Source organism: Artemia sp. Qi Xiang Cuo, chromosome 1, assembly GCF_049724085.1.
Source record: "Artemia sp. Qi Xiang Cuo chromosome 1, ASM4972408v1, whole genome shotgun sequence".
In the NCBI taxonomy this organism is placed as follows: Eukaryota; Metazoa; Arthropoda; class Branchiopoda; order Anostraca; family Artemiidae; genus Artemia; species Artemia sp. Qi Xiang Cuo.
In genome coordinates this window covers 33,236,647-33,251,007 of record NC_142794.1, presented here as the reverse complement: position 1 = coordinate 33,251,007, position 14,361 = coordinate 33,236,647, and the positions used below count along the sequence as shown (strand labels likewise).

At 36.0% G+C, this 14,361-nt stretch overlaps 1 protein-coding gene and 1 pseudogene across 4 annotated transcripts in view; both read right to left on the bottom strand.

The window, feature by feature from the left end:
• LOC148956216 (sphingomyelin phosphodiesterase-like) overlaps nt 1–14,361 on the bottom strand; it is a 69,549-nt gene that overhangs the window by 55,055 nt on the left and 133 nt on the right. The gene's annotated exons all lie outside the window — the stretch shown is intronic.
• LOC148956217 (cytochrome c oxidase assembly factor 5 pseudogene) overlaps nt 1–14,361 on the bottom strand; it is a 144,745-nt pseudogene that overhangs the window by 130,266 nt on the left and 118 nt on the right. The window lies entirely within an intron of this gene.

Genomic DNA, 14,361 nt, shown 5'->3' with positions numbered 1-14,361 from the left:
TTGATTAGAAATTGAAATGGCTTGTGCCCTTTTTAATAGTCGAAAAGTGCTTGGAAGGCAACTAACACCCCTTCCACGCCCACCATTTCTCCAAACACATCCAATCAAAATTTCGAGATAGCCATTTTGTTCCACGCACTTATACTTCATGAAATTATACCTTTGAGCTGTCACTCCCCCCACATTCTTCAGAGCAAGAGTTATAAGTTATGCCCTGGGGGTATATAAGTTTTTATTGAAATCTTTGTCGTAGAAACTTGAAAAAGGGCTCATTCGATTGGAAATTCAAAGGGCTAGTGCCCTTTTTAATAGTCAAAACTGATTATAGGGCAACTAGCCCCCCTCTCTTGCCCACCTTTTCCCCAAACACATCCAATAAAAAATTTTAGATATCAATTTTATTCAGTGTTTTGAATTTCCAGATAGAAATCATGTTTTTGAGGGGGACACTCCTCCAGAGCGCTCAGGGCAAGGGTTGTAAGTTATGCCCTGGGGGTTCATAAGGCTTTTACTGAACGCGTCGTCGTATAAAGTTCAAAAAGGACTCATTCGATTGGAAATTGAAATGGCTAGTGCCCTTTTTGATAGTCGAAAGTGATTGGAAGGCAACAAACACCCTTTCCACGCCCACCATTTCCCCAAACATATCTGATCAAAATTTCTTGATAGCCATTTTGTTCCACGAAGTTTAAAGTTCAGGAAATTATACCTTTGAGCAGGAAACTCTCCCCACAGTCTTCGGGGCAAGGGTTACAAGTTATACCGTGGGGGCATATAAGGTTTTATTGAAATGGGCAACTAACCCCCCTCTCACGCCCACCATTTCCCCAAGCACATCCAATCAAAATTTTGAGATATCCATTTTGTTCAATGTAGTCGAAAGTTCTAGAAATTAGGTCTTTTAGGATAAAAACCCATCAGAGCTTTCATTGCAAGGGTTGTAATTTGTGCCCTGGGGGTATATAAGGTTTATACAGAAAGTTTTTGTAGAAATTTCAAAAGGGGCTCATTTGATTGGAAATTGAAATTGCCCTTTTTAATAGTCGCAAATGAGTGGAGAGTAATTAACCCCCCTCTCACGACCTTTATTTCGCCAAACACATTCAATCAAAGCTTAGAGATAGCCATTTTGTTCAACGTAGTTGAAAGTTCTAGAAATTAGGTATTTAAGGATGACAAACCCTCGAGAGTCCCCAGGGCAAAGGTTGTAAGTTATGCCCAGGGGGCATATAAGGTTTTTAATGATAGAGTTGTCGTAAAAACTTCAAAAGGGGCTCATTCAATCGGAAGTTGAGAGGGATAGATTTCTACTTTTAAATTTATGGGCTGAAGATACCGAAGGAGTGAACAAAAATCCATATGTTGGACACTTGGATGCTTTGTTTATTCATTTCTCGAACTGTTTTCACACAGTCCTCTCATCACTGACTCTGAGACTTGACAAACTTTGTGCTAGCAAGCAAATTCATGGATGTAAAAGACAATAACATGATTTTTTTTCCATTTTGTTTGTTTGTAACAGTTTTTAAGGGAGCTGTGGTAAAATAGAAATTGGAAACCTCTGCTCTAAGGCATTCCAATGATATTCCTGACATGCCCTTTTGACAACCACATACTCAAGCTATTGCCACCTTCATTGTCAAATGACTGCCACTTCAGAGAGGAAAATCAATCCACCATTTCCAAATACTTTTACCACTTTCTTCCTGTCAGTAAGAAATTGCATCATCCAATTTATGACTTCAATGCAGAGGTCTATTGCATGGAGTTTACAATATAGTCTCATGTGGCATATTTTGTCAAACACTTTTGTTAATCTAATAACATCATATCAATGGGAGATCCCATATCTATAAGTTTTGTAACCTGCTCATAAGTATCAATGAGGTTTGTATCAATTGACTGACTAAGATGAAGCCATATTGGTCATGCAATAGTAGCTTGTTCACACTTAGATGTTCAACAAATGCTGAATTTGCTGTGCCTTCAAGGAGTTTCCCTACTCCTGAAGTGAGACTAATTGATTGATAATTGCTGGCTTCATCTCTGTTACTTCCTTTATGAACAGGTGAGATGGAAGTATCCTTCCAATCTTATGGGATAGATTTTGTATTTAGGGATTTTTGGAATAGTAAGGTGAGAGGATGAGATAAGACTGAAATTCTTATAACACATTAAAATTCTTAGTTTATAATATACAACATATTTCTATTGATCATATTATCATGTATCCTTATATTATTAATCACACTTTTTGAGGGATGATAGGATCCCAAGATAGGTCTTGGAACAGCAACCTCAGGAAGTCCACAGGAAAGGTCATTCAAAGAATACCTTGCATTGCACCTATCAATGGAACCTGTCCAACATTCACATGTGATCCAGCCAAAATGGGAAGATGTTTGGGCAGCAGCAAACATGCAGGATGATTTGTGGTTCTCTATAGATGCCCCAAGTGCCTCTGACAACACAGGAGGATCTAAGGTTACATATACTATTTGTTATTGGGAAAGTGAGGCATCTTTAGCTGTTGATGTCCAAAATGGCAAAAGGTATTAAGATGAAGCTATTAGGGAATGCTGAGATTAGTGATAAACTAAATCAAAATACACTATGTGCCTTCAGTTTATCAAAAGGCCATGTCTCAGGAATAGCTTAGGGTGTTAAATTGAAACATTCAGCGCATGATGAAGGGAATGATCAATATAAAAAAAAACTTTATTTAAAGGGAATATGTGCTTGCTGCTACTATTACTTCTACTTTGACTACTACTAAGGCTAAGGGTATAAAGGTTAAAATTTCAGGAAATGTTGCCAGGGAAGGTAAACTGAATCAAGATATTCTCTGTGACTCACAACCAGTCACTGTGAAAATGATCTGGGAGTGAAAATGTGTTGGAGTACACAAGCAGTCTGCTTGAGCCAAAGACAGCTAAACTTTTGAAATAATAAAGAGTATGTTCTGTGGTAGATCCCTGGCAGCAATTTCTAAGCTCCTAAAGGGAGTCTAACCTAATCTAACCTTTTTAACCTAACCTAATCAATCAACCTAATCTAACCTAAATCAAAATTTGGGATGTCTATTGCTATGCCAGTTAATAAGCAAAATCAATCAATCCTAGAACTGCACAAGAATCTGTGCAGTGGCAAGTAACAAATGTATAAGGGTTTTCCAAAACTTGACATATTCTACTAGACTCCAAAGAATAAAAATGCCAACTCTCATATACTGATGTAGGTGTGGGGATGTGTTAATGGAATATAAAGTGATCTACAACCAAGATAGCATCCCAAACATATTCCAGATGGACAATTTTTCCAAAATGATAGGGCAACCACTGAAACTTTACCAAAAATGTGCTTATACTAGGCGGCAAAAAAAAATTTTTTTCTTCTGTGTCACCAGCCTATGGAGCTCCCTTAGCCAGAATAAAGTCATGTCTCCTAGTAATGAAGCCTTCAAGTCAGCTGTTGACAGAGATTGGTGTAGTAAGTCATGGTGCACAGTTTGGGATTTACCTGTAAGGAGCTGGGTCACCATTATTATTGACTGGCATCTACATGATTTGTCCCTACCAATCGCAAGTGTGATTTAAGGTAAGGTAATTGTGTTAGTGATTTTGCTTTTTAGTTTGATTGCCTGTATATCCAAAGGCTATATAGGCCAATATATATAAGGGAGGCTGGGGTTGAGTTGTTACAAACACAACTTTAACCAAAAAAAAGAGCATAGTCTAAATTAGCTCTAAATTGCCTTTCCTTTTGTTCTAGCATCATTCCTTCTGGATAGCCACTATTTTTCAATTTTACTGACTTAATATCAATAAATTTAAGGGACCAGATGGAATATACCCTATGCTTCCAAGAGAGGAAACTACCTTCAGACTAAAGATGTCATATGCCACCCTAATCTAAACCTAAAAAAAAAAAAATCAACTGAAAGTAAGGAGCAACATTAAAACTTAAATGAATAGAAATTATTCCATATATAAAGGAGGTTGCTCTCTCCTTAATACCTTGCTTTTTATGCTGAAGTTTTTTAGTGTCTTTAAGAAAAGCTTCTTATTATAATTAAGATACCCCTGTTTTTCAGGAGTGATTCCTAAAGAATTGGGACAAAAAGTCAAACTTTAGCATAAAGAGTAAAGTATTGAGGAGGGGGCAATCCCCTTCATACACAGAAAAATTTCTGTTTGTTTTAGTTTTGGTGTTGCTCCTTATTTTCAGTTGAAAAAAAAACCTTTTTTGTTTAATTTCTGACCATTTTTTAAATAATACCAGATAATCTGGCTCCTTTTCTATGGAGAATTGCATCCCCCCACAACACATTCCTTCCATGTAGAGTACCCCTCCCCCCATAAAATTTTATTCTCACTGAAAAAATTCATGGAAAATTTCTTATGGACAATTCTGCCTGAAAAATTCTCCTTAGCATACCTTCATTTGAAAAAGACTTCAATTTCTTATTGTTTTTCAAATCATGCTAGAAATCCCCCTACACAGAAAGTTTTTCAGGAAATCCCCCTCCTGAAAATTACCTGCAGAAAATTCCCCATGGAAAATATACTTCCACAAAAAAAGTTCCTAAAGACAATTCCAACCCCACTGAAAATTTCCTCAAGACAATTCTCCCAGAACATCTCATCATGTAAAACTGAGTCAGCAAAGAGAAAGTAAGACAAATAAAAAGAATTTTGTACAGGTTTCTGGCACATTCCACAGGCATAAAATTTCCCCAGAAAGTTCACCCCCATAAACTTCCCTTCCTGCAAGGAAATTCTCCCTAAGGGAAATCCCTCCAACAGGAAATCCTCCCCCAGAAAATTGTCTATATACCTCCTAATAGCAACTACTACTTGTACATAATGGGTTAATTTCATAACTTACAACCCTTTCCCCTGGGGCTGTAGACAGTCATGGTATATCCAAAGGCATAGTTATTGGACCTTTCAACTATGCTGAATAAAATGAGTATCTCAAAACTTTGATTGAACAATTTGGAAAAAAAGGGCACAGGAGGAGTGCTAGTCCCTTCAATCTTTTTGGCACTATAGCTTTTAATTTACATCAAAATGAGCCCTCTTCTAATATTCTAGGACCAATATGCTTTTTTGATATGATCTTCTTCTTCTTCTATTTAACAGCAGGCGGGCTTTTCAGTAACACTATTTAGCCCTTTTCCTTTTGCTTCACTCTGTGGGCTACAGAGCTACTGGCTTGATTGCCTCATATTTATTAGATATATTCAGATATCTTTCAGCAGATCTTTCGACTCTAGGAGTTCAAATATAAGATGATAGATGTCGATTTCTATACTCTGTGTGCAGGTATAGTTGGCTAGGCTCTTGGCTGATAGTGGGATTTTGTGGTGTTTGAAGTATTTTAACAGTTTAGAAAGCAAGGTATGTTGTGCAGACGTCAGCATATTACATTCAAATAGGCAATGGTCAATTGTTTCATTATTCATATTACAATGCCTGCAAAGAGGGGACAGGGGAATTGAACCACTTGAATTAGAAAGCTTATATGAGAATGCAAGAAAATTTAGTCCATTTGTTCCAGAACGAATTCTATGATAAATTTTAGAAAGATACTTATTGGGAAAGGGGGAAAGGATAGGATTAATCTTATTAAAATTAATATCTGATAGCCTGCATCGGTAAATATCTCTAATTGGGATTGGTCTCCCACTTGGCTGGTCAATATTTATAGCATTTTTTGCTATTTCATCAACCTGATGATTACCACTTATGCCAGAGTGGCTAGGAATGTACTGAAAGTAAGTTTTTATGCCACTTGAAGCAAGATTATCAATAATACTGAGACAATGATAAGTGTCAATGTCCAACTTATATTGAGGAGCTGAGGCCAGCAACTCAAGGCTTGATAAAGAGTCAGAAAAGATGATAATATTATTCGAATTTTCAATCAAAGATTGGTTTTGCTTAAGGTGTTCTAATGCCATGATTATGGCATTTAACTCAGCAGACATTATACATAAATTATTAAATAATCTCTCGCCCATTGCAATTTTCAGGTGAGGAAGGAAAACACCACTTGCAACCTTCTCATTCATTTTTGACCCATCAACAAATATTTGGAAGTGATTTTTATAGGTAATTGTATTAAGTTCTGCAAATTTTTTCTGAACAAAAGCAATGGGGGTTAAATCTTTATTCCATTTTGAAAATTCAGTATTTATTATGGGAAATGACCAATTCCATGGAGGGGATTGGGGGAAAGTAGGTGCAATAGACTTTGCTGGTACAGGGAACTTCTTTTGAATATTGGCATACTCATCTGCAATACCTCTTTACATGGCTGGATTTCTTAACCAATTATGTAATGTGTGTGAGCTATTTGATTCAATTTTTGTAAGATGTTTTATCAAGAGAAAGCTACCTCTCTCCCGTATTGTTGTTAATCCACTCTCCATAAGCAGAAACTTGATGCTTGTGGGTTTCCTAAGACCAAATATGAAACCTATTATATCGTTTTGTATTGTTTCAATTTTCTGCATCTGGGTCTTTGCACATGCACCATAGACAATTAGCCCATAGTCAATATGGGGTCTTATATGTGATTTATAAAACTGGAGTAAGGTTTTCTCCTTACAACCCCAGGGTGTGGAAAGAAGTCTTTTAGTATATTTGCTTTTCTATAACATTTTTTTATTGTGTTTGAAATGTGGAGGTGGAAATTAAGTTTTTGGTCAAGCATGAGACCTAGGTAATTAATATTATTATCTTCTGGAATAGTTGTTTTATTTAGAGTTAGTTTTGCATTAACATGGTTTCGCTTCCTGTGAAATTGGATTATTTTTGACTTGGTGGGTGCAATGGGTAAATCTGAATGTTGAGAGAATTTTTCAAACTGGAAAAGTGACTTTTGCAGATTTGACTGTTCTATCTGAAAGGTGTTGCCAGATGACCATAGCACCAGATCATCAGCATATTGTAGATTCGTGTGGGGTAGGTTCATGTCCCAGAGATATAGAGCAAATAGGAGGCAACTGATGACTGCTCCCTGAGGTAGGCCTTTGGATATTGTCTTTTGGTGTGAAGAGGCTGAACCAACACAAACAATGAAACTTCGCACTTCTATGAAGGATTTAATAAAGGATACTAGCTTGGGAGGTACTCCAAGGTTTGCAAGTTTATTTAAAAGGATTTGGTGGTTCACATTGTCATATGCTCCTTCAAAATCAAGGAAAGCTGCCACTAGGATATTATTTTTTGAGAAAGATTCATTTATTGCATTTGTTAGCAAAATGAAAGCATCTGTTGAGGAGTGGTATTTCCTGAATCCAGTTTGAGTGTGTGGGATCATGTTATTTTTCTCAACAAACCAGAGGAGTCTGTGATAAATCATTTTCTCCATTATTTTCCCCATCACAGGTGTAATCATTATGGGCCTATAAGACTCAGGGTTATCTTTTGGTTTATTTGTCTTTAGGATTGGTAGGAGGGACGAACATTTCCATATATTGGGGAACCTAGAAGATGCCCAAGTGTGATTATAACAATTTAGCAGTTCTTGTTTGTATGAAGGTGTGAGATTCTTTATCCATGTAGGGTGTATATTGTCATAGCTGCTGCTAGTTTTGGACCTAATATGATGTATTGCATTATTCAATTCCTGGATTGAAAATGGATTAGTTATGTACTCGGATCCTGGGCGTGGTTGGTAACTAGGGTTCATAGGAATTGTGGACAGATTGCTTTGATTGTTTGATGTTAGCTTATTAACAAAAAGAGTTGCAAATAGGTTAAGCCTTTTCAATATCATTGTCATAATGGGTATTATTATGTATAAGCTCATACAGGAGTGGGTTGGGAGAAGTCTTTTTCCCACATATGTGGCTTATGACTTTATGTATAATTGGCTCATGCGTTTCTCTGGAGAGATTATTTGCAAAATTATTCCAGTATTTATATTTAGCATCTATTATAGTCCTTTTTAGATTAGATTCTGCTTGTAATTTTTTTAAATATGTAGTAGGTGTTGGTTTTTTTATGAATTCTGTCCTAGCTGCCTTTTTTATCTTCCATTTATTTAGGCACTCATTTGTCCACCATGCTTTAGGAATTTGTTTAGGGAATGTTTTCTTAGGTGTTGTCCTGGGGATAGCATGATTAGCTGTATTTATTAGTAAAGATGTCAAGGCTTCAGCATGTGTGTCAACTGTTGTGTTAGAAATGCATGAACTTTGTGTGAAACTTGTAATTTCATCATTTAGCTTATTTTGGAAAATAGACCAATTTGCTTTCGTGTTGATATATTTGGAAGTATGAGAAGAAGTTTCAGCAGGTTCATTTAGGGAGCGAACTATAGCAAAGTGGTCTGTACACAGACTATCAATTTTATTTATGTAAATTTTGTTCAAAAAATTTAAAGACACAATTTGTAGGTCAATTGTGGAGAATTTGGCACTTTTGGGGTTAAAATATGTATTTAGGTTTGGAGGGGTAGCAAAAGCTAATTCATTATTATTTGAAATCATATGCTCAATAAATTTACCAGATTTATTTGCTGGTTTATTCCCACACAAAATGCTGTTGGCATTGAAATCACCACAAATAATGATGTTTTTTAACATATTAGAATTATTTATATAATTAAAGAAATCCTTGGCATCTGAAGTTTGGCCATTAGGGTTATAAAAGCTTATTATGTAGGTTTTTAAATTATTCAGCCAAACACTTATACCAATTACATCAACATCATTTTCAAAATCTGGAAAATTGATGCCACAAAATTTTATATTATTATTAACTAATAAAGCTACACCACCTCCTTTTCTCTCTGAAGATCTATCCTTTCTCAGGATAGTGTATCCCAGAGACTTAATTTGTTGATTTTGGGTTAAATGAGTTTCCTGGAGGCAAGCAATATTAATGGAATTATTATTCATAAATGATATTAGTTCATTTAGCTTATTTTCTGTGAGTGATCTTACATTCCATTGGAGTATTGATAAATGTTGTGTTGTTGATTTATTCTTCATATGACTGTGTATCAATGTTCAGCTTTGTTAAAAGTAAAGCAAGATCTTTTTTTGCTTGAATGAGCATATCATCTGGGATGTATATTTTTGCCAATTCTGCAATAATTTTTGTTTTCTGTAGTTGATGTATGTTCATGGCCTGAACTGCATTACAGTTTAGAATGAATAAGCATATATTTGGGGATTGCATTTTTGGTAGTGCATCCTGTTTGTTGGTTAAGGGATTGATTCCTGGTAGTGTTTCTGGTGTGTGTCTTCTTGGGAGGGAGGGCCAGGCTGGCCTCATCTCACCGGAAAACAAGGCTTGCTGGCTTGGTGATTCCTTCTGATAGGGATTTGAGCTAGGGGGCTTAGAAGATATTGTTTTATATGGGGTGCTTGATGCATTTGGGGCATTTGACTTGGGGGTTTTGGTTGGTTTCATTACAGGCTTTATTTGGTATTGTTGGGCAGCATTTGCTTCCATTGCTGCAAAGGGGTATGGGATGGCCTTCTCTGTTGATATTTGGAGTGTTAGAGCTCTTTTCTTGTATGCAGGGCATAATGATTTATTTGTAGATTCATGTGGACCTTTGCAATTGATGCATGTAGGCTGGGTGTTTTTGCAAGTTGTCAGCTCTTTAGGATGAAAAGATTTACAATTACTACACTCTTGGAGAATTTCATTGCATTTGTTTGTTGTGTGTCCCAGTTTGAAACACTTCTGACACTGAATAGGCTTAGGTTTGTATTCCATGTGTGGTTTGATTTGCCCAAATAGGAATAATTTTTCTGGGATATCAATTTTATCCTTTAGTGTGAATAAGAAGGATCTACTAGTTTTTAGGCCAGTAGAATTAGGTTTTCCAAGTTGGGTAACATCCTCAACTGGGATTGTGTTTCCAGCCCTATCTGAGAGGCCTTCTTTTAACTCCTGAGTAGATATCTCTGGGGGAACATTATAAACTACAATTTTTGTTGGTGATTGTTTTGGGTTCCAATTAGATGCAATAATTGGGATATTCAGAAGGGATTTAAGGTTAATTATTGTATCTGCTGATTTCTGATCTTCTACAGCTATAAGCAGAGATCCATCACGGTTAATGTTAAGAGAGAACATTGATTTTAGCAATTTAAAAATTGCAACTCTTATTGCAGTGATCATTTTTATTTCAAAGGGGGTAGTGGGAGTAATTTTAAGGTAAATTCGTAAGTTTTGGGAGGGAGGATCTTGGGCAGGGAGAGGGGAAATGCTTTTAATTGGGGATATTTTTTTCCTTTTTTTAGAGCTTCTAGAGAGGACCTCTTGAAACCCATTATCATCATTTATGGTTGCATTAGGACCTACAGTTATCATTGTCCTATTCTCCGAATCGGAGCCATCATTAGATCTTCCAGATAATGTGCTTGACCAGCCAGGATGGGTATCTTTTACTATGGAATTTGATTTGGGATCTGGGGGGACGTTTTTTTTTTGGAGGACTTCTAAACAATGCCTATTTGGAAAATCTGTAAGAACAAAAAAAAAAATAAAATAAGAAGGGGAAAAATATGATATAAAAACGTCTGCACTATACAATGGGAAGGATAAACACCACAGTATAGCCCTGAGGATGACTTGAGCAGGATAGGTTTGGTACAACTACTGATTAGAAGCGATAATAATCAAGAAAATATATTTCGATTTTCTTGTACGGTTGCTGTTGATTTATTTGAAAAAAAACACATTTTTGAAAAAAAAAACACATATCAGTGATCTTTCTTCTGGCAAAATTCTGTATTTTTGCAGATAGGAGCTTGAAACCTCTCTGTAGGGTTCTCAAATATGATGAATCTGATTGTGAGATTTTCATCAAGATTTCTTGACTTTTTGGGTTTTTTTTCCTCCTACAGTAAGATACCCAGTATATGACCAGCTAATCCACTCTTTAACAGCTTAATCATAGTAAAATCTCTAACATACCACCTAGAATTTAGATTGTTTCCCTATTGGATGTGTCAAAATCTTTTTAACAAGTATGTGACTTCCTTGAATATTTTAACTATACACAACACTCACAATTTTCAAATATGCTGATAGACAACAGTGGAGCCTAATCTTGGCCAAACATTTTAAGAATGAGTTTAATCTTAGAAAATACTGTCTAATCATTGACACAGGATCTTAAAATTTGAACAACATATCCTAATGACAAACACAGTCAACCTTGGATGGACTTTATCTAAAACAAGAGCTGTGAAACAGAATAATTGTATTTATATAAACTAGAGTGTAGAACTTACTATTATCTAAATTCAAATTTTAAAGCACTAGATGTTTTCTAACATTATAGTTAGACAATCCCAACTGATCTAGTCTAAATTATCAGCCAATCACAACTATTTAACATTATACACATAATGTCCAAGATTAGGAGCCTGCTGCGTAAGATTCTAGACAAGCCTAATTAAGTTAGAATGTTGTTAGGCTACTAACATTTGGTTCAGAGAAGGACCTAGATTCAACCATTATCTATATTGGGTAAAAGGTAAAATTCTACTTTAACTACTTTTGGCTATCATGGAAAGGGGTTAGGATAAAAAAAAATTAAACTTTAAGGGATGGGTCTACAGGCTAAAGTATGTCCCAGGAAGGTATTTTGAAGCACCTACCTCCACTTGTTCTCCCTCTAGAGGGTCTGAAATTTGCCTACATAACAGGTCTATACCTATTGAAATTTTGACAAAACAACATTTTATGTTAATTTTGAGTTATCAGTTTCTTTTTCTCTGGTTTTAGTTCTGAAAATATAATTCCTGTTATTTGAGTAGAATTTAAACCATTTCAATGTTTTTTTTTTCAAAATTTAGGAAATGTATTTGCATATCTTTAAAAACTTATAAATTCGGATTGAGCAAAGTTGTAAAGCTAAAAATAATTTTGTTGTACTCTATTTACATGGTGGATCTATTTTGCAAGGTTTCACTTTTATAATATACAGATTTTTAAAGGTCAAGACCCTCTAGAGGGAGAAGGAGTGGAGGTAGGTACTTCAAAATACCTTCCCAGGACACATTTCAGCCTGTAGACCCCTCCCTGAAAGTTTTATGTCCCTAGGCTAACCTAACCCCTTTCCAAGATAGCCAAAGAAGCTAAGTATAATTTTACCAGAAAATGGTTTGAATTGAAAATAAAGTATTTAACAGGTTAGCTTATAACTTCTTTCTGTGGTTACAAAAACAAAATATCTTTGGGGGCTCTTTAAGAGCTCAAGATGCAATTTGCACCAAAAGCAATTATTGTATTATGAAAGAGCATAAAAAGGCATCAAATGATGTTTTCACGGTATAAATTTAGAATTGGTACTCCTGATAAAGAGACATGTTAAGAAAACAATTCTTACTTTAAAATATGTATAATGATCCTAGTTAACATATTGTACAAAGGGAGAACCTTTATCATCAAGTCTTTCCTCTTTGTTCTTTCTTTTTCCAACTTAAAAGAAAACAATTTCAATATTCTCCATGCTAAAACGCAATGCATAAATCTTTTGAAATTGCTGCTATATATTTCAAAATAAATTGTTCTATAGATAGCATTCATCCTGGTCATTGTCAATTCCTTTTTTTTTTAATAAGCAGTGCCAAAAATACAAAATATCAATACAACCTAACTTAACTTCAATTCAACAGACTCAGCTGGGGGACAATATATACCAAATCATATTATTGAGTTAGGAATAAAGTGGATACACCATTCGATGCCTTTTTTATGCTGATTACAAATATTATAAGCATTTCTATCAGAAATGAATTTCAGCCCCCCCCCCCCCCTATTTAGACTATACCTAACCGAACCCTCAATTGGCATATCTAGGGGGGGGGGGCTGAAATTCATTTCCGATAGAAATGCTTATTATATTCGTAATCAGCATAAAAAAAGGCATCAAATGGTGTATTCACTTTAGTCCTAACTCAATAATATGATTTGGTAAATATTGACCCAGCTGGGAACTTGTCCACTGAACTGGGCTGGGATGAACACTATCTATAAAAACAATTTATAAGAGCAATTTCAAAAGATTTATGCATTGCATTTCTAGGGTGGAGGAAATTGAATTTTTTCTTTTATTACCTTAAATTGCATTGTCCAGCCAAATAAGGAAAGATCCTGTAGAGTTGCTGGTCAGTGACGATGGGGAGTCACTGGTTTGGCGGCATCCCACTCTGTTTTCCATGGTTTGGTGGACCAATTCTTATCAATGCCGATCTTGAGTGCATTGAAAGAGGGAGTAGTGACAGCTACACTGGGAAGACTTGCCGAGAGCCACTACTCTTTTCGAAAAATAGGGGTTGTAGAGTCTAATATAAGCTCTCTTCCTCGATAGCTTCTTGCTATGTCCTCTTGTCCTGGATGATTCGTCAAGTTGGATAGGACTCTGAGAAGAGGAATCAGCATGCAGTAGCTTGTAAGCCATAATGACATCGCCCCTCTGCCATCTGTAGACGAGTGTTGGGAGCTGTAGTTTGTTCAGGCGGGATGGATAGTTAAGGCTCTTGCATCCATCAATAGCTTTGGTTGAACGCCTTTGAACAGACTCTATTTTCTGTTGGTCACTCTTATTCAGAGGCGTGGCAACACACATCCCAAACTCCAGCAATGGTTGCACAAGACCCTTGTACAGCTTCATCATGACTTTAGATGATCTGCTACGTACTGTACACCTAATTATTCCGAGGGTCTGAGGTGCTTTGGCAACCGCTGTTTGGGTGTGTTTGTTGAATTTTAATTCTTCATTGACCCTTGATGTTAGAAAAAGAATGAAAAAAGAGGAAAGACTTGATGATAAAGGTTCTCCCCTAGGATAATATGTTAACTATCGCGCCCATTCATGGGCGCCCATAAGGGGGGGGGTGTCCACCCCCCTGGCTGAATGATGCTCCCTTATTTTTATATTTTTGTTCTGAGATTTCTATTATATAGTATAAAAAGTGCCAATTAGATGAGGTTTGCCCTGGAATTCAGCTTATGGGCACCCATGGGATCATTATACATATTTTAAAGTAAGAATTGTTTTCTTAACACATCTCCTTATTGGGAGTACCAATTCTAAATTTTTACCATTTTCACTTTCATCCTAGCTAAATTATAGGGCCACCTAGAAATTTACTGGGGTCTTACCCTAATTCAAAAATCAGTGTTAGTTATGCCTAATATTGAAACAAGTAACTCCTTACTTTCACTTTTTTAGCATGAGCTCTTTGAAAAGGACCCATAGACTACACTGAAAAACACCATCCCATCAGCATCTTGAAGGCTTGGCTCACTGGCAAATTAGCCTAGCATAATCAAGAAAAGGACAAAAACTTACTGATAGCCTTGTTTATCAGTTAGC